We start from the raw sequence: 26,666 nt of genomic DNA, 5'->3' as shown, positions 1-26,666 counted from the left end.
GAGAAGCGATAACCAGAATTGGTTTCAAACTACGGAGCCACCCAAGGATCCTAAAAAGTCCATTTGTGGAGATGAGCTCCTGGACTCCCGTTAAGAAGACATGTTGTCAACCTCTAGATCCCTTACATGCCTGCACTTTTCGGCTTGCTGCTGCTGCAATCCACGCGTTTTAGATCTGCATAACTCCACCTCTTTAAACACAGCACCTTCACCCCCTGCTGTTCCCACCCGCCTCAACACCGTTGGAAGGGAGGAGAACCAATTAAGGCGGGGGGTGGGGTGGAACGAGCAGCTGTCTACCCTTAGCAGGAGGGCTCCTGATTACATACCTCTCCTGCTGCTGCTGCTGCTGCTGGCTGTCCAGCAGCAGACTGAAGGTGGCTGCTGCTGTGCACAGGTATATAAAGGCTCAGAGCCTATTATGACACGCGCAGCCAGCGTTCCATTGCCACATTCCATCTACTGCAGGCAGGATACCTGGCTGGCTGAATGTCGCTGAGAAGCTCACAGAGACCGCCATAAGCAACAGTTTAACAGAATGCCACAGACTAATCAACCAAACTTTTTGGGTTGGGTTCTCTTTTATAGTCTGCAGGCATTAAATGAAAGAAGTCAGTGTTCCAGCAGAAGGAGACAACGTTTCAGAAAAGGCATTGTAGCAAACCAAAAAAGAAATTTTAAGCGCAGCAGTGTAACCAGCGCACATACCTGTTAGCTCGGGTGAGTTTAAAAGGCTGCTGTTGATAACAAGGGCATTTGCTAAATAGATGGTGTGTGTGCAACAATATACTGAAAGGTCAATTATATTGTGCAGCTTATCTCACCACCTGTAGTTATTTAGGTGAAAGCTCCAAAATGCTTGCCTAATATGTCTGTTTATCCAAAAGGAAGTAGAAAGGGAGAGCTAGAAAGATAGCATTGCATCACATTACATGGCAATGCAATGCACAGTTGCTGAAGTTGAACCAAAATGAGCTTGTAATCTGGCTTCTGCAACTTTGAACATGAAAAATCCAATGAGGAGAAGAAAAGCAGAGCCAAAGAGTCCATCCCAAAATCCGACAAACAAGCAAAATGAACAAAAAACATTGAATTCAATTCTTTCTGATTTTAGAAACTGCATTAAAGAAGGGGTGCACCGGTCCTGGAGATACTGCAATACCAGGTCAATGCGTGGAGTGGACAGAGCAAGCTCTTTTTCCATCTCCCTGTTCTAAAAATCCATTTAATATATGGTCCCCAGATAGGGGACGTATCAGATATTAAACTGATAAGAACAGATACTACACTTGATCTTAGCCAAAAGGCCGAGAAGCGATAACCAGAATTGGTTTCAAACTACGGAGCCACCCAAGGATCCTAAAAAGTCCATTTGTGGAGATGAGCTCCTGGACTCCCGTTAAGAAGACATGTTGTCAACCTCTAGATCCCTTACATGCCTGCACTTTTCGGCTTGCTGCTGCTGCAATCCACGCGTTTTAGATCTGCATAACTCCACCTCTTTAAACACAGCACCTTCACCCCCTGCTGTTCCCACCCGCCTCAACACCGTTGGAAGGGAGGAGAACCAATTAAGGCGGGGGGTGGGGTGGAACGAGCAGCTGTCTACCCTTAGCAGGAGGGCTCCTGATTACATACCTCTCCTGCTGCTGCTGCTGCTGCTGGCTGTCCAGCAGCAGACTGAAGGTGGCTGCTGCTGTGCACAGGTATATAAAGGCTCAGAGCCTATTATGACACGCGCAGCCAGCGTTCCATTGCCACATTCCATCTACTGCAGGCAGGATACCTGGCTGGCTGAATGTCGCTGAGAAGCTCACAGAGACCGCCATAAGCAACAGTTTAACAGAATGCCACAGACTAATCAACCAAACTTTTTGGGTTGGGTTCTCTTTTATAGTCTGCAGGCATTAAATGAAAGAAGTCAGTGTTCCAGCAGAAGGAGACAACGTTTCAGAAAAGGCATTGTAGCAAACCAAAAAAGAAATTTTAAGCGCAGCAGTGTAACCAGCGCACATACCTGTTAGCTCGGGTGAGTTTAAAAGGCTGCTGTTGATAACAAGGGCATTTGCTAAATAGATGGTGTGTGTGCAACAATATACTGAAAGGTCAATTATATTGTGCAGCTTATCTCACCACCTGTAGTTATTTAGGTGAAAGCTCCAAAATGCTTGCCTAATATGTCTGTTTATCCAAAAGGAAGTAGAAAGGGAGAGCTAGAAAGATAGCATTGCATCACATTACATGGCAATGCAATGCACAGTTGCTGAAGTTGAACCAAAATGAGCTTGTAATCTGGCTTCTGCAACTTTGAACATGAAAAATCCAATGAGGAGAAGAAAAGCAGAGCCAAAGAGTCCATCCCAAAATCCGACAAACAAGCAAAATGAACAAAAAACATTGAATTCAATTCTTTCTGATTTTAGAAACTGCATTAAAGAAGGGGTGCACCGGTCCTGGAGATACTGCAATACCAGGTCAATGCGTGGAGTGGACAGAGCAAGCTCTTTTTCCATCTCCCTGTTCTAAAAATCCATTTAATATATGGTCCCCAGATAGGGGACGTATCAGATATTAAACTGATAAGAACAGATACTACACTTGATCTTAGCCAAAAGGCCGAGAAGCGATAACCAGAATTGGTTTCAAACTACGGAGCCACCCAAGGATCCTAAAAAGTCCATTTGTGGAGATGAGCTCCTGGACTCCCGTTAAGAAGACATGTTGTCAACCTCTAGATCCCTTACATGCCTGCACTTTTCGGCTTGCTGCTGCTGCAATCCACGCGTTTTAGATCTGCATAACTCCACCTCTTTAAACACAGCACCTTCACCCCCTGCTGTTCCCACCCGCCTCAACACCGTTGGAAGGGAGGAGAACCAATTAAGGCGGGGGGTGGGGTGGAACGAGCAGCTGTCTACCCTTAGCAGGAGGGCTCCTGATTACATACCTCTCCTGCTGCTGCTGCTGCTGCTGGCTGTCCAGCAGCAGACTGAAGGTGGCTGCTGCTGTGCACAGGTATATAAAGGCTCAGAGCCTATTATGACACGCGCAGCCAGCGTTCCATTGCCACATTCCATCTACTGCAGGCAGGATACCTGGCTGGCTGAATGTCGCTGAGAAGCTCACAGAGACCGCCATAAGCAACAGTTTAACAGAATGCCACAGACTAATCAACCAAACTTTTTGGGTTGGGTTCTCTTTTATAGTCTGCAGGCATTAAATGAAAGAAGTCAGTGTTCCAGCAGAAGGAGACAACGTTTCAGAAAAGGCATTGTAGCAAACCAAAAAAGAAATTTTAAGCGCAGCAGTGTAACCAGCGCACATACCTGTTAGCTCGGGTGAGTTTAAAAGGCTGCTGTTGATAACAAGGGCATTTGCTAAATAGATGGTGTGTGTGCAACAATATACTGAAAGGTCAATTATATTGTGCAGCTTATCTCACCACCTGTAGTTATTTAGGTGAAAGCTCCAAAATGCTTGCCTAATATGTCTGTTTATCCAAAAGGAAGTAGAAAGGGAGAGCTAGAAAGATAGCATTGCATCACATTACATGGCAATGCAATGCACAGTTGCTGAAGTTGAACCAAAATGAGCTTGTAATCTGGCTTCTGCAACTTTGAACATGAAAAATCCAATGAGGAGAAGAAAAGCAGAGCCAAAGAGTCCATCCCAAAATCCGACAAACAAGCAAAATGAACAAAAAACATTGAATTCAATTCTTTCTGATTTTAGAAACTGCATTAAAGAAGGGGTGCACCGGTCCTGGAGATACTGCAATACCAGGTCAATGCGTGGAGTGGACAGAGCAAGCTCTTTTTCCATCTCCCTGTTCTAAAAATCCATTTAATATATGGTCCCCAGATAGGGGACGTATCAGATATTAAACTGATAAGAACAGATACTACACTTGATCTTAGCCAAAAGGCCGAGAAGCGATAACCAGAATTGGTTTCAAACTACGGAGCCACCCAAGGATCCTAAAAAGTCCATTTGTGGAGATGAGCTCCTGGACTCCCGTTAAGAAGACATGTTGTCAACCTCTAGATCCCTTACATGCCTGCACTTTTCGGCTTGCTGCTGCTGCAATCCACGCGTTTTAGATCTGCATAACTCCACCTCTTTAAACACAGCACCTTCACCCCCTGCTGTTCCCACCCGCCTCAACACCGTTGGAAGGGAGGAGAACCAATTAAGGCGGGGGGTGGGGTGGAACGAGCAGCTGTCTACCCTTAGCAGGAGGGCTCCTGATTACATACCTCTCCTGCTGCTGCTGCTGCTGCTGGCTGTCCAGCAGCAGACTGAAGGTGGCTGCTGCTGTGCACAGGTATATAAAGGCTCAGAGCCTATTATGACACGCGCAGCCAGCGTTCCATTGCCACATTCCATCTACTGCAGGCAGGATACCTGGCTGGCTGAATGTCGCTGAGAAGCTCACAGAGACCGCCATAAGCAACAGTTTAACAGAATGCCACAGACTAATCAACCAAACTTTTTGGGTTGGGTTCTCTTTTATAGTCTGCAGGCATTAAATGAAAGAAGTCAGTGTTCCAGCAGAAGGAGACAACGTTTCAGAAAAGGCATTGTAGCAAACCAAAAAAGAAATTTTAAGCGCAGCAGTGTAACCAGCGCACATACCTGTTAGCTCGGGTGAGTTTAAAAGGCTGCTGTTGATAACAAGGGCATTTGCTAAATAGATGGTGTGTGTGCAACAATATACTGAAAGGTCAATTATATTGTGCAGCTTATCTCACCACCTGTAGTTATTTAGGTGAAAGCTCCAAAATGCTTGCCTAATATGTCTGTTTATCCAAAAGGAAGTAGAAAGGGAGAGCTAGAAAGATAGCATTGCATCACATTACATGGCAATGCAATGCACAGTTGCTGAAGTTGAACCAAAATGAGCTTGTAATCTGGCTTCTGCAACTTTGAACATGAAAAATCCAATGAGGAGAAGAAAAGCAGAGCCAAAGAGTCCATCCCAAAATCCGACAAACAAGCAAAATGAACAAAAAACATTGAATTCAATTCTTTCTGATTTTAGAAACTGCATTAAAGAAGGGGTGCACCGGTCCTGGAGATACTGCAATACCAGGTCAATGCGTGGAGTGGACAGAGCAAGCTCTTTTTCCATCTCCCTGTTCTAAAAATCCATTTAATATATGGTCCCCAGATAGGGGACGTATCAGATATTAAACTGATAAGAACAGATACTACACTTGATCTTAGCCAAAAGGCCGAGAAGCGATAACCAGAATTGGTTTCAAACTACGGAGCCACCCAAGGATCCTAAAAAGTCCATTTGTGGAGATGAGCTCCTGGACTCCCGTTAAGAAGACATGTTGTCAACCTCTAGATCCCTTACATGCCTGCACTTTTCGGCTTGCTGCTGCTGCAATCCACGCGTTTTAGATCTGCATAACTCCACCTCTTTAAACACAGCACCTTCACCCCCTGCTGTTCCCACCCGCCTCAACACCGTTGGAAGGGAGGAGAACCAATTAAGGCGGGGGGTGGGGTGGAACGAGCAGCTGTCTACCCTTAGCAGGAGGGCTCCTGATTACATACCTCTCCTGCTGCTGCTGCTGCTGCTGGCTGTCCAGCAGCAGACTGAAGGTGGCTGCTGCTGTGCACAGGTATATAAAGGCTCAGAGCCTATTATGACACGCGCAGCCAGCGTTCCATTGCCACATTCCATCTACTGCAGGCAGGATACCTGGCTGGCTGAATGTCGCTGAGAAGCTCACAGAGACCGCCATAAGCAACAGTTTAACAGAATGCCACAGACTAATCAACCAAACTTTTTGGGTTGGGTTCTCTTTTATAGTCTGCAGGCATTAAATGAAAGAAGTCAGTGTTCCAGCAGAAGGAGACAACGTTTCAGAAAAGGCATTGTAGCAAACCAAAAAAGAAATTTTAAGCGCAGCAGTGTAACCAGCGCACATACCTGTTAGCTCGGGTGAGTTTAAAAGGCTGCTGTTGATAACAAGGGCATTTGCTAAATAGATGGTGTGTGTGCAACAATATACTGAAAGGTCAATTATATTGTGCAGCTTATCTCACCACCTGTAGTTATTTAGGTGAAAGCTCCAAAATGCTTGCCTAATATGTCTGTTTATCCAAAAGGAAGTAGAAAGGGAGAGCTAGAAAGATAGCATTGCATCACATTACATGGCAATGCAATGCACAGTTGCTGAAGTTGAACCAAAATGAGCTTGTAATCTGGCTTCTGCAACTTTGAACATGAAAAATCCAATGAGGAGAAGAAAAGCAGAGCCAAAGAGTCCATCCCAAAATCCGACAAACAAGCAAAATGAACAAAAAACATTGAATTCAATTCTTTCTGATTTTAGAAACTGCATTAAAGAAGGGGTGCACCGGTCCTGGAGATACTGCAATACCAGGTCAATGCGTGGAGTGGACAGAGCAAGCTCTTTTTCCATCTCCCTGTTCTAAAAATCCATTTAATATATGGTCCCCAGATAGGGGACGTATCAGATATTAAACTGATAAGAACAGATACTACACTTGATCTTAGCCAAAAGGCCGAGAAGCGATAACCAGAATTGGTTTCAAACTACGGAGCCACCCAAGGATCCTAAAAAGTCCATTTGTGGAGATGAGCTCCTGGACTCCCGTTAAGAAGACATGTTGTCAACCTCTAGATCCCTTACATGCCTGCACTTTTCGGCTTGCTGCTGCTGCAATCCACGCGTTTTAGATCTGCATAACTCCACCTCTTTAAACACAGCACCTTCACCCCCTGCTGTTCCCACCCGCCTCAACACCGTTGGAAGGGAGGAGAACCAATTAAGGCGGGGGGTGGGGTGGAACGAGCAGCTGTCTACCCTTAGCAGGAGGGCTCCTGATTACATACCTCTCCTGCTGCTGCTGCTGCTGCTGGCTGTCCAGCAGCAGACTGAAGGTGGCTGCTGCTGTGCACAGGTATATAAAGGCTCAGAGCCTATTATGACACGCGCAGCCAGCGTTCCATTGCCACATTCCATCTACTGCAGGCAGGATACCTGGCTGGCTGAATGTCGCTGAGAAGCTCACAGAGACCGCCATAAGCAACAGTTTAACAGAATGCCACAGACTAATCAACCAAACTTTTTGGGTTGGGTTCTCTTTTATAGTCTGCAGGCATTAAATGAAAGAAGTCAGTGTTCCAGCAGAAGGAGACAACGTTTCAGAAAAGGCATTGTAGCAAACCAAAAAAGAAATTTTAAGCGCAGCAGTGTAACCAGCGCACATACCTGTTAGCTCGGGTGAGTTTAAAAGGCTGCTGTTGATAACAAGGGCATTTGCTAAATAGATGGTGTGTGTGCAACAATATACTGAAAGGTCAATTATATTGTGCAGCTTATCTCACCACCTGTAGTTATTTAGGTGAAAGCTCCAAAATGCTTGCCTAATATGTCTGTTTATCCAAAAGGAAGTAGAAAGGGAGAGCTAGAAAGATAGCATTGCATCACATTACATGGCAATGCAATGCACAGTTGCTGAAGTTGAACCAAAATGAGCTTGTAATCTGGCTTCTGCAACTTTGAACATGAAAAATCCAATGAGGAGAAGAAAAGCAGAGCCAAAGAGTCCATCCCAAAATCCGACAAACAAGCAAAATGAACAAAAAACATTGAATTCAATTCTTTCTGATTTTAGAAACTGCATTAAAGAAGGGGTGCACCGGTCCTGGAGATACTGCAATACCAGGTCAATGCGTGGAGCGGACAGAGCAAGCTCTTTTTCCATCTCCCTGTTCTAAAAATCCATTTAATATATGGTCCCCAGATAGGGGACGTATCAGATATTAAACTGATAAGAACAGATACTACACTTGATCTTAGCCAAAAGGCCGAGAAGCGATAACCAGAATTGGTTTCAAACTACGGAGCCACCCAAGGATCCTAAAAAGTCCATTTGTGGAGATGAGCTCCTGGACTCCCGTTAAGAAGACATGTTGTCAACCTCTAGATCCCTTACATGCCTGCACTTTTCGGCTTGCTGCTGCTGCAATCCACGCGTTTTAGATCTGCATAACTCCACCTCTTTAAACACAGCACCTTCACCCCCTGCTGTTCCCACCCGCCTCAACACCGTTGGAAGGGAGGAGAACCAATTAAGGCGGGGGGTGGGGTGGAACGAGCAGCTGTCTACCCTTAGCAGGAGGGCTCCTGATTACATACCTCTCCTGCTGCTGCTGCTGCTGCTGGCTGTCCAGCAGCAGACTGAAGGTGGCTGCTGCTGTGCACAGGTATATAAAGGCTCAGAGCCTATTATGACACGCGCAGCCAGCGTTCCATTGCCACATTCCATCTACTGCAGGCAGGATACCTGGCTGGCTGAATGTCGCTGAGAAGCTCACAGAGACCGCCATAAGCAACAGTTTAACAGAATGCCACAGACTAATCAACCAAACTTTTTGGGTTGGGTTCTCTTTTATAGTCTGCAGGCATTAAATGAAAGAAGTCAGTGTTCCAGCAGAAGGAGACAACGTTTCAGAAAAGGCATTGTAGCAAACCAAAAAAGAAATTTTAAGCGCAGCAGTGTAACCAGCGCACATACCTGTTAGCTCGGGTGAGTTTAAAAGGCTGCTGTTGATAACAAGGGCATTTGCTAAATAGATGGTGTGTGTGCAACAATATACTGAAAGGTCAATTATATTGTGCAGCTTATCTCACCACCTGTAGTTATTTAGGTGAAAGCTCCAAAATGCTTGCCTAATATGTCTGTTTATCCAAAAGGAAGTAGAAAGGGAGAGCTAGAAAGATAGCATTGCATCACATTACATGGCAATGCAATGCACAGTTGCTGAAGTTGAACCAAAATGAGCTTGTAATCTGGCTTCTGCAACTTTGAACATGAAAAATCCAATGAGGAGAAGAAAAGCAGAGCCAAAGAGTCCATCCCAAAATCCGACAAACAAGCAAAATGAACAAAAAACATTGAATTCAATTCTTTCTGATTTTAGAAACTGCATTAAAGAAGGGGTGCACCGGTCCTGGAGATACTGCAATACCAGGTCAATGCGTGGAGTGGACAGAGCAAGCTCTTTTTCCATCTCCCTGTTCTAAAAATCCATTTAATATATGGTCCCCAGATAGGGGACGTATCAGATATTAAACTGATAAGAACAGATACTACACTTGATCTTAGCCAAAAGGCCGAGAAGCGATAACCAGAATTGGTTTCAAACTACGGAGCCACCCAAGGATCCTAAAAAGTCCATTTGTGGAGATGAGCTCCTGGACTCCCGTTAAGAAGACATGTTGTCAACCTCTAGATCCCTTACATGCCTGCACTTTTCGGCTTGCTGCTGCTGCAATCCACGCGTTTTAGATCTGCATAACTCCACCTCTTTAAACACAGCACCTTCACCCCCTGCTGTTCCCACCCGCCTCAACACCGTTGGAAGGGAGGAGAACCAATTAAGGCGGGGGGTGGGGTGGAACGAGCAGCTGTCTACCCTTAGCAGGAGGGCTCCTGATTACATACCTCTCCTGCTGCTGCTGCTGCTGCTGGCTGTCCAGCAGCAGACTGAAGGTGGCTGCTGCTGTGCACAGGTATATAAAGGCTCAGAGCCTATTATGACACGCGCAGCCAGCGTTCCATTGCCACATTCCATCTACTGCAGGCAGGATACCTGGCTGGCTGAATGTCGCTGAGAAGCTCACAGAGACCGCCATAAGCAACAGTTTAACAGAATGCCACAGACTAATCAACCAAACTTTTTGGGTTGGGTTCTCTTTTATAGTCTGCAGGCATTAAATGAAAGAAGTCAGTGTTCCAGCAGAAGGAGACAACGTTTCAGAAAAGGCATTGTAGCAAACCAAAAAAGAAATTTTAAGCGCAGCAGTGTAACCAGCGCACATACCTGTTAGCTCGGGTGAGTTTAAAAGGCTGCTGTTGATAACAAGGGCATTTGCTAAATAGATGGTGTGTGTGCAACAATATACTGAAAGGTCAATTATATTGTGCAGCTTATCTCACCACCTGTAGTTATTTAGGTGAAAGCTCCAAAATGCTTGCCTAATATGTCTGTTTATCCAAAAGGAAGTAGAAAGGGAGAGCTAGAAAGATAGCATTGCATCACATTACATGGCAATGCAATGCACAGTTGCTGAAGTTGAACCAAAATGAGCTTGTAATCTGGCTTCTGCAACTTTGAACATGAAAAATCCAATGAGGAGAAGAAAAGCAGAGCCAAAGAGTCCATCCCAAAATCCGACAAACAAGCAAAATGAACAAAAAACATTGAATTCAATTCTTTCTGATTTTAGAAACTGCATTAAAGAAGGGGTGCACCGGTCCTGGAGATACTGCAATACCAGGTCAATGCGTGGAGTGGACAGAGCAAGCTCTTTTTCCATCTCCCTGTTCTAAAAATCCATTTAATATATGGTCCCCAGATAGGGGACGTATCAGATATTAAACTGATAAGAACAGATACTACACTTGATCTTAGCCAAAAGGCCGAGAAGCGATAACCAGAATTGGTTTCAAACTACGGAGCCACCCAAGGATCCTAAAAAGTCCATTTGTGGAGATGAGCTCCTGGACTCCCGTTAAGAAGACATGTTGTCAACCTCTAGATCCCTTACATGCCTGCACTTTTCGGCTTGCTGCTGCTGCAATCCACGCGTTTTAGATCTGCATAACTCCACCTCTTTAAACACAGCACCTTCACCCCCTGCTGTTCCCACCCGCCTCAACACCGTTGGAAGGGAGGAGAACCAATTAAGGCGGGGGGTGGGGTGGAACGAGCAGCTGTCTACCCTTAGCAGGAGGGCTCCTGATTACATACCTCTCCTGCTGCTGCTGCTGCTGCTGGCTGTCCAGCAGCAGACTGAAGGTGGCTGCTGCTGTGCACAGGTATATAAAGGCTCAGAGCCTATTATGACACGCGCAGCCAGCGTTCCATTGCCACATTCCATCTACTGCAGGCAGGATACCTGGCTGGCTGAATGTCGCTGAGAAGCTCACAGAGACCGCCATAAGCAACAGTTTAACAGAATGCCACAGACTAATCAACCAAACTTTTTGGGTTGGGTTCTCTTTTATAGTCTGCAGGCATTAAATGAAAGAAGTCAGTGTTCCAGCAGAAGGAGACAACGTTTCAGAAAAGGCATTGTAGCAAACCAAAAAAGAAATTTTAAGCGCAGCAGTGTAACCAGCGCACATACCTGTTAGCTCGGGTGAGTTTAAAAGGCTGCTGTTGATAACAAGGGCATTTGCTAAATAGATGGTGTGTGTGCAACAATATACTGAAAGGTCAATTATATTGTGCAGCTTATCTCACCACCTGTAGTTATTTAGGTGAAAGCTCCAAAATGCTTGCCTAATATGTCTGTTTATCCAAAAGGAAGTAGAAAGGGAGAGCTAGAAAGATAGCATTGCATCACATTACATGGCAATGCAATGCACAGTTGCTGAAGTTGAACCAAAATGAGCTTGTAATCTGGCTTCTGCAACTTTGAACATGAAAAATCCAATGAGGAGAAGAAAAGCAGAGCCAAAGAGTCCATCCCAAAATCCGACAAACAAGCAAAATGAACAAAAAACATTGAATTCAATTCTTTCTGATTTTAGAAACTGCATTAAAGAAGGGGTGCACCGGTCCTGGAGATACTGCAATACCAGGTCAATGCGTGGAGCGGACAGAGCAAGCTCTTTTTCCATCTCCCTGTTCTAAAAATCCATTTAATATATGGTCCCCAGATAGGGGACGTATCAGATATTAAACTGATAAGAACAGATACTACACTTGATCTTAGCCAAAAGGCCGAGAAGCGATAACCAGAATTGGTTTCAAACTACGGAGCCACCCAAGGATCCTAAAAAGTCCATTTGTGGAGATGAGCTCCTGGACTCCCGTTAAGAAGACATGTTGTCAACCTCTAGATCCCTTACATGCCTGCACTTTTCGGCTTGCTGCTGCTGCAATCCACGCGTTTTAGATCTGCATAACTCCACCTCTTTAAACACAGCACCTTCACCCCCTGCTGTTCCCACCCGCCTCAACACCGTTGGAAGGGAGGAGAACCAATTAAGGCGGGGGGTGGGGTGGAACGAGCAGCTGTCTACCCTTAGCAGGAGGGCTCCTGATTACATACCTCTCCTGCTGCTGCTGCTGCTGCTGGCTGTCCAGCAGCAGACTGAAGGTGGCTGCTGCTGTGCACAGGTATATAAAGGCTCAGAGCCTATTATGACACGCGCAGCCAGCGTTCCATTGCCACATTCCATCTACTGCAGGCAGGATACCTGGCTGGCTGAATGTCGCTGAGAAGCTCACAGAGACCGCCATAAGCAACAGTTTAACAGAATGCCACAGACTAATCAACCAAACTTTTTGGGTTGGGTTCTCTTTTATAGTCTGCAGGCATTAAATGAAAGAAGTCAGTGTTCCAGCAGAAGGAGACAACGTTTCAGAAAAGGCATTGTAGCAAACCAAAAAAGAAATTTTAAGCGCAGCAGTGTAACCAGCGCACATACCTGTTAGCTCGGGTGAGTTTAAAAGGCTGCTGTTGATAACAAGGGCATTTGCTAAATAGATGGTGTGTGTGCAACAATATACTGAAAGGTCAATTATATTGTGCAGCTTATCTCACCACCTGTAGTTATTTAGGTGAAAGCTCCAAAATGCTTGCCTAATATGTCTGTTTATCCAAAAGGAAGTAGAAAGGGAGAGCTAGAAAGATAGCATTGCATCACATTACATGGCAATGCAATGCACAGTTGCTGAAGTTGAACCAAAATGAGCTTGTAATCTGGCTTCTGCAACTTTGAACATGAAAAATCCAATGAGGAGAAGAAAAGCAGAGCCAAAGAGTCCATCCCAAAATCCGACAAACATGCAAAATGAACAAAAAACATTGAATTCAATTCTTTCTGATTTTAGAAACTGCATTAAAGAAGGGTGCACCGGTCCTGGAGATACTGCAATACCAGGTCAATGCGTGGAGTGGACAGAGCAAGCTCTTTTTCCTTCTCCCTGTTCTAAAATCCATTTAATATATGGTCCCCAGATAGGGGACGTATCAGATATTAAACTGATAAGAACAGATACTACACTTGATCTTAGCCAAAAGGCCGAGAAGCGATAACCAGAATTGGTTTCAAACTACGGAGCCACCCAAGGATCCTAAAAGTCCATTTGTGGAGATGAGCTCCTGGACTCCCGTTAAGAAGACATGTTGTCAACCTCTAGATCCCTTACATGCCTGCACTTTTCGGCTTGCTGCTGCTGCAATCCACGCGTTTTAGATCTGCATAACTCCACCTCTTTAAACACAGCACCTTCACCCCCTGCTGTTCCCACCCGCCTCAACACCGTTGGAAGGGAGGAGAACCAATTAAGGCGGGGGGTGGGGTGGAACGAGCAGCTGTCTACCCTTAGCAGGAGGGCTCCTGATTACATACCTCTCCTGCTGCTGCTGCTGCTGCTGGCTGTCCAGCAGCAGACTGAAGGTGGCTGCTGCTGTGCACAGGTATATAAAGGCTCAGAGCCTATTATGACACGCGCAGCCAGCGTTCCATTGCCACATTCCATCTACTGCAGGCAGGATACCTGGCTGGCTGAATGTCGCTGAGAAGCTCACAGAGACCGCCATAAGCAACAGTTTAACAGAATGCCACAGACTAATCAACCAAACTTTTTGGGTTGGGTTCTCTTTTATAGTCTGCAGGCATTAAATGAAAGAAGTCAGTGTTCCAGCAGAAGGAGACAACGTTTCAGAAAAGGCATTGTAGCAAACCAAAAAAGAAATTTTAAGCGCAGCAGTGTAACCAGCGCACATACCTGTTAGCTCGGGTGAGTTTAAAAGGCTGCTGTTGATAACAAGGGCATTTGCTAAATAGATGGTGTGTGTGCAACAATATACTGAAAGGTCAATTATATTGTGCAGCTTATCTCACCACCTGTAGTTATTTAGGTGAAAGCTCCAAAATGCTTGCCTAATATGTCTGTTTATCCAAAAGGAAGTAGAAAGGGAGAGCTAGAAAGATAGCATTGCATCACATTACATGGCAATGCAATGCACAGTTGCTGAAGTTGAACCAAAATGAGCTTGTAATCTGGCTTCTGCAACTTTGAACATGAAAAATCCAATGAGGAGAAGAAAAAGCAGAGCCAAAGAGTCCATCCCAAAATCCGACAAACAAGCAAAATGAACAAAAAACATTGAATTCAATTCTTTCTGATTTTAGAAACTGCATTAAAGAGGGGTGCACCGGTCCTGGAGATACTGCAATACCAGGTCAATGCGTGGAGTGGACAGAGCAAGCTCTTTTTCCATCTCCCTGTTCTAAAAATCCATTTAATATATGGTCCCAGATAGGGGACGTATCAGATATTAAACTGATAAGAACAGATACTACACTTGATCTTAGCCAAAAGGCCGAGAAGCGATAACCAGAATTGGTTTCAAACTACGGAGCCACCCAAGGATCCTAAAAAGTCATTTGTGGAGATGAGCTCCTGGACTCCCGTTAAGAAGACATGTTGTCACCTCTAGATCCCTTACATGCCTGCACTTTTCGGCTTGCTGCTGCTGCAATCCACGCGTTTTAGATCTGCATAACTCCACCTCTTTAAACACAGCACTTCACCCCCTGCTGTTCCCACCCGCCTCAACACCGTTGGAAGGGAGGAGAACCAATTAAGGCGGGGGGTGGGGTGGAACGAGCAGCTGTCTACCCTTAGCAGGAGGGCTCCTGATTACATACCTCTCCTGCTGCTGCTGCTGCTGCTGGCTGTCCAGCAGCAGACTGAAGGTGGCTGCTGCTGTGCACAGGTATATAAGGCTCAGAGCCTATTATGACACGCGCAGCCAGCGTTCCATTGCCACATTCCATCTACTGCAGGCAGGATACCTGGCTGGCTGAATGTCGCTGAGAAGCTCACAGAGACCGCCATAAGCAACAGTTTAACAGAATGCCACAGACTAATCAACCAACTTTTTGGGTTGGGTTCTCTTTTATAGTCTGCAGGCATTAAATGAAAGAAGTCAGTGTTCCAGCAGAAGGAGACAACGTTTCAGAAAAGGCATTGTAGCAAACCAAAAAAGAAATTTTAAGCGCAGCAGTGTAACCAGCGCACATACCTGTTAGCTCGGGTGAGTTTAAAAGGCTGCTGTTGATAACAAGGGCATTTGCTAAATAGATGGTGTGTGTGCAACAATATACTGAAAGGTCAATTATATTGTGCAGCTTATCTCACCACCTGTAGTTATTTAGGTGAAAGCTCCAAAATGCTTGCCTAATATGTCTGTTTATCCAAAAGGAAGTAGAAAGGGAGAGCTAGAAAGATAGCATTGCATCACATTACATGGCAATGCAATGCACAGTTGCTGAAGTTGAACCAAAATGAGCTTGTAATCTGGCTTCTGCAACTTTGAACATGAAAAATCCAATGAGGAGAAGAAAAGCAGAGCCAAAGAGTCCATCCCAAAATCCGACAAACAAGCAAAATGAACAAAAAACATTGAATTCAATTCTTTCTGATTTTAGAAACTGCATTAAAGAAGGGGTGCACCGGTCCTGGAGATACTGCAATACCAGGTCAATGCGTGGAGTGGACAGAGCAAGCTCTTTTTCCATCTCCCTGTTCTAAAAATCCATTTAATATATGGTCCCCAGATAGGGGACGTATCAGATATTAAACTGATAAGAACAGATACTACACTTGATCTTAGCCAAAAGGCCGAGAAGCGATAACCAGAATTGGTTTCAAACTACGGAGCCACCCAAGGATCCTAAAAAGTCCATTTGTGGAGATGAGCTCCTGGACTCCCGTTAAGAAGACATGTTGTCAACCTCTAGATCCCTTACATGCCTGCACTTTTCGGCTTGCTGCTGCTGCAATCCACGCGTTTTAGATCTGCATAACTCCACCTCTTTAAACACAGCACCTTCACCCCCTGCTGTTCCCACCCGCCTCAACACCGTTGGAAGGGAGGAGAACCAATTAAGGCGGGGGGTGGGGTGGAACGAGCAGCTGTCTACCCTTAGCAGGAGGGCTCCTGATTACATACCTCTCCTGCTGCTGCTGCTGCTGCTGGCTGTCCAGCAGCAGACTGAAGGTGGCTGCTGCTGTGCACAGGTATATAAAGGCTCAGAGCCTATTATGACACGCGCAGCCAGCGTTCCATTGCCACATTCCATCTACTGCAGGGCAGGATACCTGGCTGGCTGAATGTCGCTGAGAAGCTCACAGAGACCGCCATAAGCAACAGTTTAACAGAATGCCACAGACTAATCAACCAAACTTTTTGGGTTGGGTTCTCTTTTATAGTCTGCAGGCATTAAATGAAAGAAGTCAGTGTTCCAGCAGAAGGAGACAACGTTTCAGAAAAGGCATTGTAGCAAACCAAAAAGAAATTTTAAGCGCAGCAGTGTAACCAGCGCACATACCTGTTAGCTCGGGTGAGTTTAAAAGGCTGCTGTTGATAACAAGGGCATTTGCTAAATAGATGGTGTGTGTGCAACAATATACTGAAAGGTCAATTATATTGTGCAGCTTATCTCACCACCTGTAGTTATTTAGGTGAAAGCTCCAAAATGCTTGCCTAATATGTCTGTTTATCCAAAAGAAGTAGAAAGGGAGAGCTAGAAAGATAGCATTGCATCACATTACATGGCAATGCAATGCACAGTTGCTGAAGTTGAACCAAAATGAGCTTGTAATCTGGCTTCTGCAACTTTGAACATGAAAAATCCAATGAGGAGAAGAAAAGCAGAGCCAAAGAGTCCATCCCAAAATCCGACAAACAAGCAAAATGAACAAAAAACATTGAATTCAATTCTTTCTGATTTTAGAAACTGCATTAAAGAAGGGGTGCACCGGTCCTGGAGATACTGCAATACCAGGTCAATGCGTGGAGTGGACAGAGCAAGCTCTTTTTCCATCTCCCTGTTCTAAAAATCCATTTAATATATGGTCCCCAGATAGGGGACGTATCAGATATTAAACTGATAAGAACAGATACTACACTTGATCTTAGCCAAAAGGCCGAGAAGCGATAACCAGAATTGGTTTCAAACTACGGAGCCACCCAAGGATCCTAAAAAGTCCATTTGTGGAGATGAGCTCCTGGACTCCCGTTAAGAAGACATGTTGTCAACCTCTAGATCCCTTACATGCCTGCACTTTTCGGCTTGCTGCTGCTGCAATCCACGCGTTTTAGATCTGCATAACTCCACCTCTTTAAACACAGCACCTTCACCCCCTGCTGTTCCCACCCGCCTCAACACCGTTGGAAGGGAGGAGAACCAATTAAGGCGGGGGGTGGGGTGGAACGAGCAGCTGTCTACCCTTAGCAGGAGGGCTCCTGATTACATACCTCTCCTGCTGCTGCTGCTGCTGCTGGCTGTCCAGCAGCAGACTGAAGGTGGCTGCTGCTGTGCACAGGTATATAAAGGCTCAGAGCCTATTATGACACGCGCAGCCAGCGTTCCATTGCCACATTCCATCTACTGCAGGCAGGATACCTGGCTGGCTGAATGTCGCTGAGAAGCTCACAGAGACCGCCATAAGCAACAGTTTAACAGAATGCCACAGACTAATCAACCAAACTTTTTGGGTTGGGTTCTCTTTTATAGTCTGCAGGCATTAAATGAAAGAAGTCAGTGTTCCAGCAGAAGGAGACAACGTTTCAGAAAAGGCATTGTAGCAAACCAAAAAAGAAATTTTAAGCGCAGCAGTGTAACCAGCGCACATACCTGTTAGCTCGGGTGAGTTTAAAAGGCTGCTGTGATAACAAGGGCATTTGCTAAATAGATGGTGTGTGTGCAACAATATACTGAAAGGTCAATTATATTGTGCAGCTTATCTCACCACCTGTAGTTATTTAGGTGAAAGCTCCAAAATGCTTGCCTAATATGTCTGTTTATCCAAAAGGAAGTAGAAAGGGAGAGCTAGAAAGATAGCATTGCATCACATTACATGGCAATGCAATGCACAGTTGCTGAAGTTGAACCAAAATGAGCTTGTAATCTGGCTTCTGCAACTTTGAACATGAAATATCCAATGAGGAGAAGAAAAGCAGAGCCAAAGAGTCCATCCCAAAATCCGACAAACAAGCAAAATGAACAAAAAACATTGATTCAATTCTTTCTGATTTTAGAACTGCATTAAAGAAGGGGTGCACCGGTCCTGGAGATACTGCAATACCAGGTCAATGCGTGGAGTGGACAGAGCAAGCTCTTTTTCCATCTCCCTGTTCTAAAAATCCATTTAATATATGGTCCCCAGATAGGGGACGTATCAGATATTAAACTGATAAGAACAGATACTACACTTGATCTTAGCCAAAAGGCCGAGAAGCGATAACCAGAATTGGTTTCAAACTTACGGAGCCACCCAAGGATCCTAAAAAGTCCATTTGTGGAGATGAGCTCCTGGACTCCCGTTAAGAAGACATGTTGTCAACCTCTAGATCCCTTACATGCCTGCACTTTTCGGCTTGCTGCTGCTGCAATCCACGCGTTTTAGATCTGCATAACTCCACCTCTTTAAACACAGCACCTTCACCCCCTGCTGTTCCCACCCGCCTCAACACCGTTGGAAGGGAGGAACCAATTAAGGCGGGGGGTGGGGTGGAACGAGCAGCTGTCTACCCTTAGCAGGAGGGCTCCTGATTACATACCTCTCCTGCTGCTGCTGCTGCTGCTGGCTGTCCAGCAGCAGACTGAAGGTGGCTGCTGCTGTGCACAGGTATATAAAGGGCTCAGAGCCTATTATGACACGCGCAGCCAGCGTTCCATTGCCACATTCCATCTACCTGCAGGCAGGATACCTGGCTGGCTGAATGTCGCTGAGAAGCTCACAGAGACCGCCATAAGCAACAGTTTAACAGAATGCCACAGACTAATCAACCAAACTTTTTGGGTTGGGTTCTCTTTTATAGTCTGCAGGCATTAAATGAAAGAAGTCAGTGTTCCAGCAGAAGGAGACACGTTTCAGAAAAGGCATTGTAGCAAACCAAAAAAGAAATTTTAAGCGCAGCAGTGTAACCAGCGCACATACCTGTTAGCTCGGGTGAGTTTAAAAGGCTGCTGTTGATAACAAGGGCATTTGCTAAATAGATGGTGTGTGTGCAACAATATACTGAAAGGTCAATTATATTGTGCAGCTTATCTCACCACCTGTAGTTATTTAGGTGAAAGCTCCAAAATGCTTGCCTAATATGTCTGTTTATCCAAAGGAAGTAGAAAGGGAGAGCTAGAAAGATAGCATTGCATCACATTACATGGCAATGCAATGCACAGTTGCTGAAGTTGAACCAAAATGAGCTTGTAATCTGGCTTCTGCAACTTTGAACATGAAAAATCCAATGAGGAGAAGAAAAGCAGAGCCAAAGAGTCCATCCCAAAATCCGACAAACAAGCAAAATGAACAAAAAACATTGAATTCAATTCTTTCTGATTTTAGAAACTGCATTAAAGAAGGGGTGCACCGGTCCTGGAGATACTGCAATACCAGGTCAATGCGTGGAGTGGACAGAGCAAGCTCTTTTTCCATCTCCCTGTTCTAAAAATCCATTTAATATATGGTCCCCAGATAGGGGACGTATCAGATATTAAACTGATAAGAACAGATACTACACTTGATCTTAGCCAAAAGGCCGAGAAGCGATAACCAGAATTGGTTTCAAACTACGGAGCCACCCAAGGATCCTAAAAAGTCCATTTGTGGAGATGAGCTCCTGGACTCCCGTTAAGAAGACATGTTGTCAACCTCTAGATCCCTTACATGCCTGCACTTTTCGGCTTGCTGCTGCTGCAATCCACGCGTTTTAGATCTGCATAACTCCACCTCTTTAAACACAGCACCTTCACCCCCTGCTGTTCCCACCCGCCTCAACACCGTTGGAAGGGAGGAGAACCAATTAAGGCGGGGGGTGGGGTGGAACGAGCAGCTGTCTACCCTTAGCAGGAGGGCTCCTGATTACATACCTCTCCTGCTGCTGCTGCTGCTGCTGGCTGTCCAGCAGCAGACTGAAGGGTGGCTGCTGCTGTGCACAGGTATATAAAGGCTCAGAGCCTATTATGACACGCGCAGCCAGCGTTCCATTGCCACATTCCATCTACTGCAGGCAGGATACCTGGCTGGCTGAATGTCGCTGAGAAGCTCACAGAGACCGCCATAAGCAACAGTTTAACAGAATGCCACAGACTAATCAACCAAACTTTTGGGTTGGGTTCTCTTTTATAGTCTGCAGGCATTAAATGAAAGAAGTCAGTGTTCCAGCAGAAGGAGACAACGTTTCAGAAAAGGCATTGTAGCAAACCAAAAAAGAAATTTTAAGCGCAGCAGTGTAACCAGCGCACATACCTGTTAGCTCGGGTGAGTTAAAAAGGCTGCTGTTGATAACAAGGGCATTTGCTAAATAGATGGTGTGTGTGCAACAATATACTGAAAGGTCAATTATATTGTGCAGCTTATCTCACCACCTGTAGTTATTTAGGTGAAAGCTCCAAATGCTTGCCTAATATGTCTGTTATCCAAAAGGAAGTAGAAAGGGAGAGCTAGAAAGATAGCATTGCATCACATTACATGGCAATGCAATGCACAGTTGCTGAAGTTGAACCAAAATGAGCTTGTAATCTGGCTTCTGCAACTTTGAACATGAAAAATCCAATGAGGAGAAGAAAAGCAGAGCCAAAGAGTCCCATCCCAAAATCCGACAAACAAGCAAAATGAACAAAAAACATTGAATTCAATTCTTTCTGATTTTAGAAAACTGCATTAAAGAAGGGGTGCACCGGTCCTGGAGATACTGCAATACCAGGTCAATGCGTGGAGTGGACAGAGCAAGCTCTTTTTCCATCTCCCTGTTCTAAAAATCCATTTAATATATGGTCCCCAGATAGGGGACGTATCAGATATTAAACTGATAAGAACAGATACTACACTTGATCTTAGCCAAAAGGCCGAGAAGCGATAACCAGAATTGGTTTCAAACTACGGAGCCACCAAGGATCTAAAAGTCCATTTGTGGAGTGAGCTCCTGGACTCCCGTTAAGAAGACATGTTGTCAACCTCTAGATCCCTTACATGCCTGCACTTTTCGGCTTGCTGCTGCTGCAATCCACGCGTTTTAGATCTGCATAACTCCACCTCTTTAAACACAGCACCTTCACCCCCTGCTGTTCCCACCCGCCTCAACACCGTTGGAAGGGAGGAGAACCAATTAAGGCGGGGGGTGGGGTGGAACGAGCAGCTGTCTACCCTTAGCAGGAGGGCTCCTGATTACATACCTCTCCTGCTGCTGCTGCTGCTGCTGGCTGTCCAGCAGCAGACTGAAGGTGGCTGCTGCTGTGCACAGGTATATAAAGGCTCAGAGCCCTATTATGACACGCGCAGCCAGCGTTCCATTGCCACATTCCATCTACTGCAGGCAGGATACCTGGCTGGCTGAATGTCGCTGAGAAGCTCACAGAGACCGCCATAAGCAACAGTTTAACAGAATGCCACAGACTAATCAACCAAACTTTTTGGGTTGGGTTCTCTTTTATAGTCTGCAGGCATTAAATGAAAGAAGTCAGTGTTCCAGCAGAAGGAGACAACGTTCAGAAAAGGCATTGTAGCAAACCAAAAAAGAAATTTTAAGCGCAGCAGTGTAACCAGCGCACATACCTGTTAGCTCGGGTGAGTTTAAAAGGCTGCTGTTGATAACAAGGGCATTTGCTAAATAGATGGTGTGTGTGCAACAATATACTGAAAGGTCAATTATATTGTGCAGCTTATCTCACCACCTGTAGTTATTTAGGTGAAAGCTCCAAAATGCTTGCCTAATATGTCTGTTTATCCAAAAGGAAGTAGAAAGGGGAGAGCTAGAAAGATAGCATTGCATCACATTACATGGCAATGCAATGCACAGTTGCTGAGTTGAACCAAAATGAGCTTGTAATCTGGCTTCTGCAACTTTGAACATGAAAAATCCAATGAGGAGAAGAAAAGCAGAGCCAAAGAGTCCATCCCAAAATCCGACAAACAAGCAAAATGAACAAAAACATTGAATTCAATTCTTTCTGATTTTAGAAACTGCATTAAAGAAGGGTGCACCGGTCCTGGAGATACTGCAATACCAGGTCAATGCGTGGAGTGGACAGAGCAAGCTCTTTTTCCATCTCCCTGTTCTAAAAATCCATTTAATATATGGTCCCCAGATAGGGGACGTATCAGATATTAAACTGATAAGAACAGATACTACACTTGATCTTAGCCAAAAGGCCGAGAAGCGATAACCAGAATTGGTTTCAAACTACGGAGCCACCCAAGGATCCTAAAAAGTCCATTTGTGGAGATGAGCTCCTGGACTCCCGTTAAGAAGACATGTTGTCAAACCTCTAGATCCCTTACATGCCTGCACTTTTCGGCTTGCTGCTGCTGCAATCCACGCGTTTTAGATCTGCATAACTCCACCTCTTTAAACACAGCACCTTCACCCCCTGCTGTTCCCACCCGCCTCAACACCGTTGGAAGGGAGGAGAACCAATTAAGGCGGGGGGTGGGGTGGAACGAGCAGCTGTCTACCCTTAGCAGGAGGGCTCCTGATTACATACCTCTCCTGCTGCTGCTGCTGCTGCTGGCTGTCCAGCAGCAGACTGAAGGTGCTGCTGCTGTGCACAGGTATATAAAGGCTCAGAGCTATTATGACACGCGCAGCCAGCGTTCCATTGCCACATTCCATCTACTGCAGGCAGGATACCTGGCTGGCTGAATGTCGCTGAGAAGCTCACAGAGACCGCCATAAGCAACAGTTTAACAGAATGCCACAGACTAATCAACCAAACTTTTTGGGTTGGGTTCTCTTTTATAGTCTGCAGGCATTAAATGAAAGAAGTCAGTGTTCCAGCAGAAGGAGACAACGTTTCAGAAAAGGCATTGTAGCAAACAAAAAAAGAAATTTTAAGCGCAGCAGTGTAACCAGCGCACATACCTGTTAGCTCGGGTGAGTTTAAAAGGCTGCTGTTGATAACAAGGGCATTTGCTAAATAGATGGTGTGTGTGCACAATATACTGAAAGGTCAATTATATTGTGCAGCTTATCTCACCACCTGTAGTTATTTAGGTGAAAGCTCCAAAATGCTTGCCTAATATGTCTGTTTATCCAAAAGGAAGTAGAAAGGGAGAGCTAGAAAGATAGCCATTGCATCACATTACATGGCAATGCAATGCACAGTTGCTGAAGTTGAACCCACAGTTGCTGAAGTTGAACCAAAATGAGCTTGTAATCTGGCTTCTGCAACTTTGAACATGAAAAATCCAATGAGGAGAAGAAAAGCAGAGCCAAAGAGTCCATCCCAAAATCCGACAAACAAGCAAAATGAACAAAAAACATTGAATTCAATTCTTTCTGATTTTAGAAACTGCATTAAAGAAGGGGTGCACCGGTCCTGGAGATACTGCAATACCAGGTCAATGCGTGGAGCGGACAGAGCAAGCTCTTTTTCCATCTCCCTGTTCTAAAAATCCATTTAATATATGGTCCCCAGATAGGGGACGTATCAGATATTAAACTGATAAGAACAGATACTACACTTGATCTTAGCCAAAAGGCCGAGAAGCGATAACCAGAATTGGTTTCAAACTACGGAGCCACCCAAGGATCCTAAAAAGTCCATTTGTGGAGATGAGCTCCTGGACTCCCGTTAAGAAGACATGTTGTCAACCTCTAGATCCCTTACATGCCTGCACTTTTCGGCTTGCTGCTGCTGCAATCCACGCGTTTTAGATCTGCATAACTCCACCTCTTTAAACACAGCACCTTCACCCCCTGCTGTTCCCACCCGCCTCAACACCGTTGGAAGGGAGGAGAACCAATTAAGGCGGGGGGTGGGGTGGAACGAGCAGCTGTCTACCCTTAGCAGGAGGGCTCCTGATTACATACCTCTCCTGCTGCTGCTGCTGCTGCTGGCTGTCCAGCAGCAGACTGAAGGTGGCTGCTGCTGTGCACAGGTATATAAAGGCTCAGAGCCTATTATGACACGCGCAGCCAGCGTTCCATTGCCACATTCCATCTACTGCAGGCAGGATACCTGGCTGGCTGAATGTCGCTGAGAAGCTCACAGAGACCGCCATAAGCAACAGTTTAACAGAATGCCACAGACTAATCAACCAAACTTTTTGGGTTGGGTTCTCTTTTATAGTCTGCAGGCATTAAATGAAAGAAGTCAGTGTTCCAGCAGAAGGAGACAACGTTTCAGAAAAGGCATTGTAGCAAACCAAAAAAGAAATTTTAAGCGCAGCAGTGTAACCAGCGCACATACCTGTTAGCTCGGGTGAGTTTAAAAGGCTGCTGTTGATAACAAGGGCATTTGCTAAATAGATGGTGTGTGTGCAACAATATACTGAAAGGTCAATTATATTGTGCAGCTTATCTCACCACCTGTAGTTATTTAGGTGAAAGCTCCAAAATGCTTGCCTAATATGTCTGTTTATCCAAAAGGAAGTAGAAAGGGAGAGCTAGAAAGATAGCATTGCATCACATTACATGGCAATGCAATGCACAGTTGCTGAAGTTGAACCAAAATGAGCTTGTAATCTGGCTTCTGCAACTTTGAACATGAAAAATCCAATGAGGAGAAGAAAAGCAGAGCCAAAGAGTCCATCCCAAAATCCGACAAACAAGCAAAATGAACAAAAAACATTGAATTCAATTCTTTCTGATTTTAGAAACTGCATTAAAGAAGGGGTGCACCGGTCCTGGAGATACTGCAATACCAGGTCAATGCGTGGAGTGGACAGAGCAAGCTCTTTTTCCATCTCCCTGTTCTAAAAATCCATTTAATATATGGTCCCCAGATAGGGGACGTATCAGATATTAAACTGATAAGAACAGATACTACACTTGATCTTAGCCAAAAGGCCGAGAAGCGATAACCAGAATTGGTTTCAAACTACGGAGCCACCCAAGGATCCTAAAAAGTCCATTTGTGGAGATGAGCTCCTGGACTCCCGTTAAGAAGACATGTTGTCAACCTCTAGATCCCTTACATGCCTGCACTTTTCGGCTTGCTGCTGCTGCAATCCACGCGTTTTAGATCTGCATAACTCCACCTCTTTAAACACAGCACCTTCACCCCCTGCTGTTCCCACCCGCCTCAACACCGTTGGAAGGGAGGAGAACCAATTAAGGCGGGGGGTGGGGTGGAACGAGCAGCTGTCTACCCTTAGCAGGAGGGCTCCTGATTACATACCTCTCCTGCTGCTGCTGCTGCTGCTGGCTGTCCAGCAGCAGACTGAAGGTGGCTGCTGCTGTGCACAGGTATATAAAGGCTCAGAGCCTATTATGACACGCGCAGCCAGCGTTCCATTGCCACATTCCATCTACTGCAGGCAGGATACCTGGCTGGCTGAATGTCGCTGAGAAGCTCACAGAGACCGCCATAAGCAACAGTTTAACAGAATGCCACAGACTAATCAACCAAACTTTTTGGGTTGGGTTCTCTTTTATAGTCTGCAGGCATTAAATGAAAGAAGTCAGTGTTCCAGCAGAAGGAGACAACGTTTCAGAAAAGGCATTGTAGCAAACCAAAAAAGAAATTTTAAGCGCAGCAGTGTAACCAGCGCACATACCTGTTAGCTCGGGTGAGTTTAAAAGGCTGCTGTTGATAACAAGGGCATTTGCTAAATAGATGGTGTGTGTGCAACAATATACTGAAAGGTCAATTATATTGTGCAGCTTATCTCACCACCTGTAGTTATTTAGGTGAAAGCTCCAAAATGCTTGCCTAATATGTCTGTTTATCCAAAAGGAAGTAGAAAGGGAGAGCTAGAAAGATAGCATTGCATCACATTACATGGCAATGCAATGCACAGTTGCTGAAGTTGAACCAAAATGAGCTTGTAATCTGGCTTCTGCAACTTTGAACATGAAAAATCCAATGAGGAGAAGAAAAGCAGAGCCAAAGAGTCCATCCCAAAATCCGACAAACAAGCAAAATGAACAAAAAACATTGAATTCAATTCTTTCTGATTTTAGAAACTGCATTAAAGAAGGGGTGCACCGGTCCTGGAGATACTGCAATACCAGGTCAATGCGTGGAGTGGACAGAGCAAGCTCTTTTTCCATCTCCCTGTTCTAAAAATCCATTTAATATATGGTCCCCAGATAGGGGACGTATCAGATATTAAACTGATAAGAACAGATACTACACTTGATCTTAGCCAAAAGGCCGAGAAGCGATAACCAGAATTGGTTTCAAACTACGGAGCCACCCAAGGATCCTAAAAAGTCCATTTGTGGAGATGAGCTCCTGGACTCCCGTTAAGAAGACATGTTGTCAACCTCTAGATCCCTTACATGCCTGCACTTTTCGGCTTGCTGCTGCTGCAATCCACGCGTTTTAGATCTGCATAACTCCACCTCTTTAAACACAGCACCTTCACCCCCTGCTGTTCCCACCCGCCTCAACACCGTTGGAAGGGAGGAGAACCAATTAAGGCGGGGGGTGGGGTGGAACGAGCAGCTGTCTACCCTTAGCAGGAGGGCTCCTGATTACATACCTCTCCTGCTGCTGCTGCTGCTGCTGGCTGTCCAGCAGCAGACTGAAGGTGGCTGCTGCTGTGCACAGGTATATAAAGGCTCAGAGCCTATTATGACACGCGCAGCCAGCGTTCCATTGCCACATTCCATCTACTGCAGGCAGGATACCTGGCTGGC

At 45.3% G+C, this 26,666-nt stretch overlaps 20 non-coding genes across 20 annotated transcripts; all 20 read right to left on the bottom strand.

Annotated features, from left to right (window-relative positions):
* Positions 1-1,128: 1,128 nt before the first annotated feature.
* On the bottom strand, positions 1,129-1,319 carry LOC141251432 (U2 spliceosomal RNA). Its single transcript, XR_012313173.1, has one exon. It is a non-coding gene; the product is annotated as a U2 spliceosomal RNA (small nuclear RNA).
* A 1,118-nt stretch (positions 1,320-2,437) lies between these two features.
* On the bottom strand, positions 2,438-2,628 carry LOC141251431 (U2 spliceosomal RNA). The gene has a single exon (XR_012313172.1). It is a non-coding gene; the product is annotated as a U2 spliceosomal RNA (small nuclear RNA).
* Positions 2,629-3,746: 1,118 nt separating this feature from the next.
* Positions 3,747-3,937, bottom strand: LOC141251430 (U2 spliceosomal RNA). The gene has a single exon (XR_012313171.1). It is a non-coding gene; the product is annotated as a U2 spliceosomal RNA (small nuclear RNA).
* A 1,118-nt stretch (positions 3,938-5,055) lies between these two features.
* LOC141251429 (U2 spliceosomal RNA) lies at positions 5,056-5,246 on the bottom strand. The gene has a single exon (XR_012313170.1). It is a non-coding gene; the product is annotated as a U2 spliceosomal RNA (small nuclear RNA).
* Positions 5,247-6,364: 1,118 nt separating this feature from the next.
* LOC141251428 (U2 spliceosomal RNA) lies at positions 6,365-6,555 on the bottom strand. The gene has a single exon (XR_012313169.1). It is a non-coding gene; the product is annotated as a U2 spliceosomal RNA (small nuclear RNA).
* A 1,118-nt stretch (positions 6,556-7,673) lies between these two features.
* On the bottom strand, positions 7,674-7,864 carry LOC141251440 (U2 spliceosomal RNA). The gene has a single exon (XR_012313180.1). It is a non-coding gene; the product is annotated as a U2 spliceosomal RNA (small nuclear RNA).
* Positions 7,865-8,982: 1,118 nt separating this feature from the next.
* Positions 8,983-9,173, bottom strand: LOC141251427 (U2 spliceosomal RNA). Its single transcript, XR_012313168.1, has one exon. It is a non-coding gene; the product is annotated as a U2 spliceosomal RNA (small nuclear RNA).
* Positions 9,174-10,291: 1,118 nt separating this feature from the next.
* Positions 10,292-10,482, bottom strand: LOC141251426 (U2 spliceosomal RNA). The gene has a single exon (XR_012313167.1). It is a non-coding gene; the product is annotated as a U2 spliceosomal RNA (small nuclear RNA).
* A 1,118-nt stretch (positions 10,483-11,600) lies between these two features.
* LOC141251439 (U2 spliceosomal RNA) lies at positions 11,601-11,791 on the bottom strand. Its single transcript, XR_012313179.1, has one exon. It is a non-coding gene; the product is annotated as a U2 spliceosomal RNA (small nuclear RNA).
* A 1,117-nt stretch (positions 11,792-12,908) lies between these two features.
* LOC141251442 (U2 spliceosomal RNA) lies at positions 12,909-13,098 on the bottom strand. Its single transcript, XR_012313182.1, has one exon. It is a non-coding gene; the product is annotated as a U2 spliceosomal RNA (small nuclear RNA).
* A 1,117-nt stretch (positions 13,099-14,215) lies between these two features.
* Positions 14,216-14,405, bottom strand: LOC141251441 (U2 spliceosomal RNA). Its single transcript, XR_012313181.1, has one exon. It is a non-coding gene; the product is annotated as a U2 spliceosomal RNA (small nuclear RNA).
* Positions 14,406-15,518: 1,113 nt separating this feature from the next.
* Positions 15,519-15,709, bottom strand: LOC141251424 (U2 spliceosomal RNA). The gene has a single exon (XR_012313165.1). It is a non-coding gene; the product is annotated as a U2 spliceosomal RNA (small nuclear RNA).
* A 1,117-nt stretch (positions 15,710-16,826) lies between these two features.
* Positions 16,827-17,017, bottom strand: LOC141251423 (U2 spliceosomal RNA). The gene has a single exon (XR_012313164.1). It is a non-coding gene; the product is annotated as a U2 spliceosomal RNA (small nuclear RNA).
* A 1,115-nt stretch (positions 17,018-18,132) lies between these two features.
* Positions 18,133-18,323, bottom strand: LOC141251422 (U2 spliceosomal RNA). The gene has a single exon (XR_012313163.1). It is a non-coding gene; the product is annotated as a U2 spliceosomal RNA (small nuclear RNA).
* Positions 18,324-19,440: 1,117 nt separating this feature from the next.
* Positions 19,441-19,631, bottom strand: LOC141251421 (U2 spliceosomal RNA). The gene has a single exon (XR_012313162.1). It is a non-coding gene; the product is annotated as a U2 spliceosomal RNA (small nuclear RNA).
* Positions 19,632-20,749: 1,118 nt separating this feature from the next.
* LOC141251420 (U2 spliceosomal RNA) lies at positions 20,750-20,940 on the bottom strand. Its single transcript, XR_012313161.1, has one exon. It is a non-coding gene; the product is annotated as a U2 spliceosomal RNA (small nuclear RNA).
* Positions 20,941-22,052: 1,112 nt separating this feature from the next.
* LOC141251433 (U2 spliceosomal RNA) lies at positions 22,053-22,243 on the bottom strand. Its single transcript, XR_012313174.1, has one exon. It is a non-coding gene; the product is annotated as a U2 spliceosomal RNA (small nuclear RNA).
* Positions 22,244-23,381: 1,138 nt separating this feature from the next.
* On the bottom strand, positions 23,382-23,572 carry LOC141251437 (U2 spliceosomal RNA). Its single transcript, XR_012313178.1, has one exon. It is a non-coding gene; the product is annotated as a U2 spliceosomal RNA (small nuclear RNA).
* Positions 23,573-24,690: 1,118 nt separating this feature from the next.
* On the bottom strand, positions 24,691-24,881 carry LOC141251419 (U2 spliceosomal RNA). The gene has a single exon (XR_012313160.1). It is a non-coding gene; the product is annotated as a U2 spliceosomal RNA (small nuclear RNA).
* A 1,118-nt stretch (positions 24,882-25,999) lies between these two features.
* Positions 26,000-26,190, bottom strand: LOC141251418 (U2 spliceosomal RNA). Its single transcript, XR_012313159.1, has one exon. It is a non-coding gene; the product is annotated as a U2 spliceosomal RNA (small nuclear RNA).
* Positions 26,191-26,666: the final 476 nt, after the last annotated feature.

Source organism: Phyllobates terribilis, unplaced genomic scaffold (assembly GCF_046119375.1).
Source record: "Phyllobates terribilis strain yellow unplaced genomic scaffold, ASM4611937v1 Scaffold_7013__1_contigs__length_40522, whole genome shotgun sequence".
Classification (NCBI taxonomy): domain Eukaryota; kingdom Metazoa; phylum Chordata; class Amphibia; order Anura; family Dendrobatidae; genus Phyllobates; species Phyllobates terribilis.
This window is presented reverse-complemented; position numbering and strand designations above follow the sequence as displayed.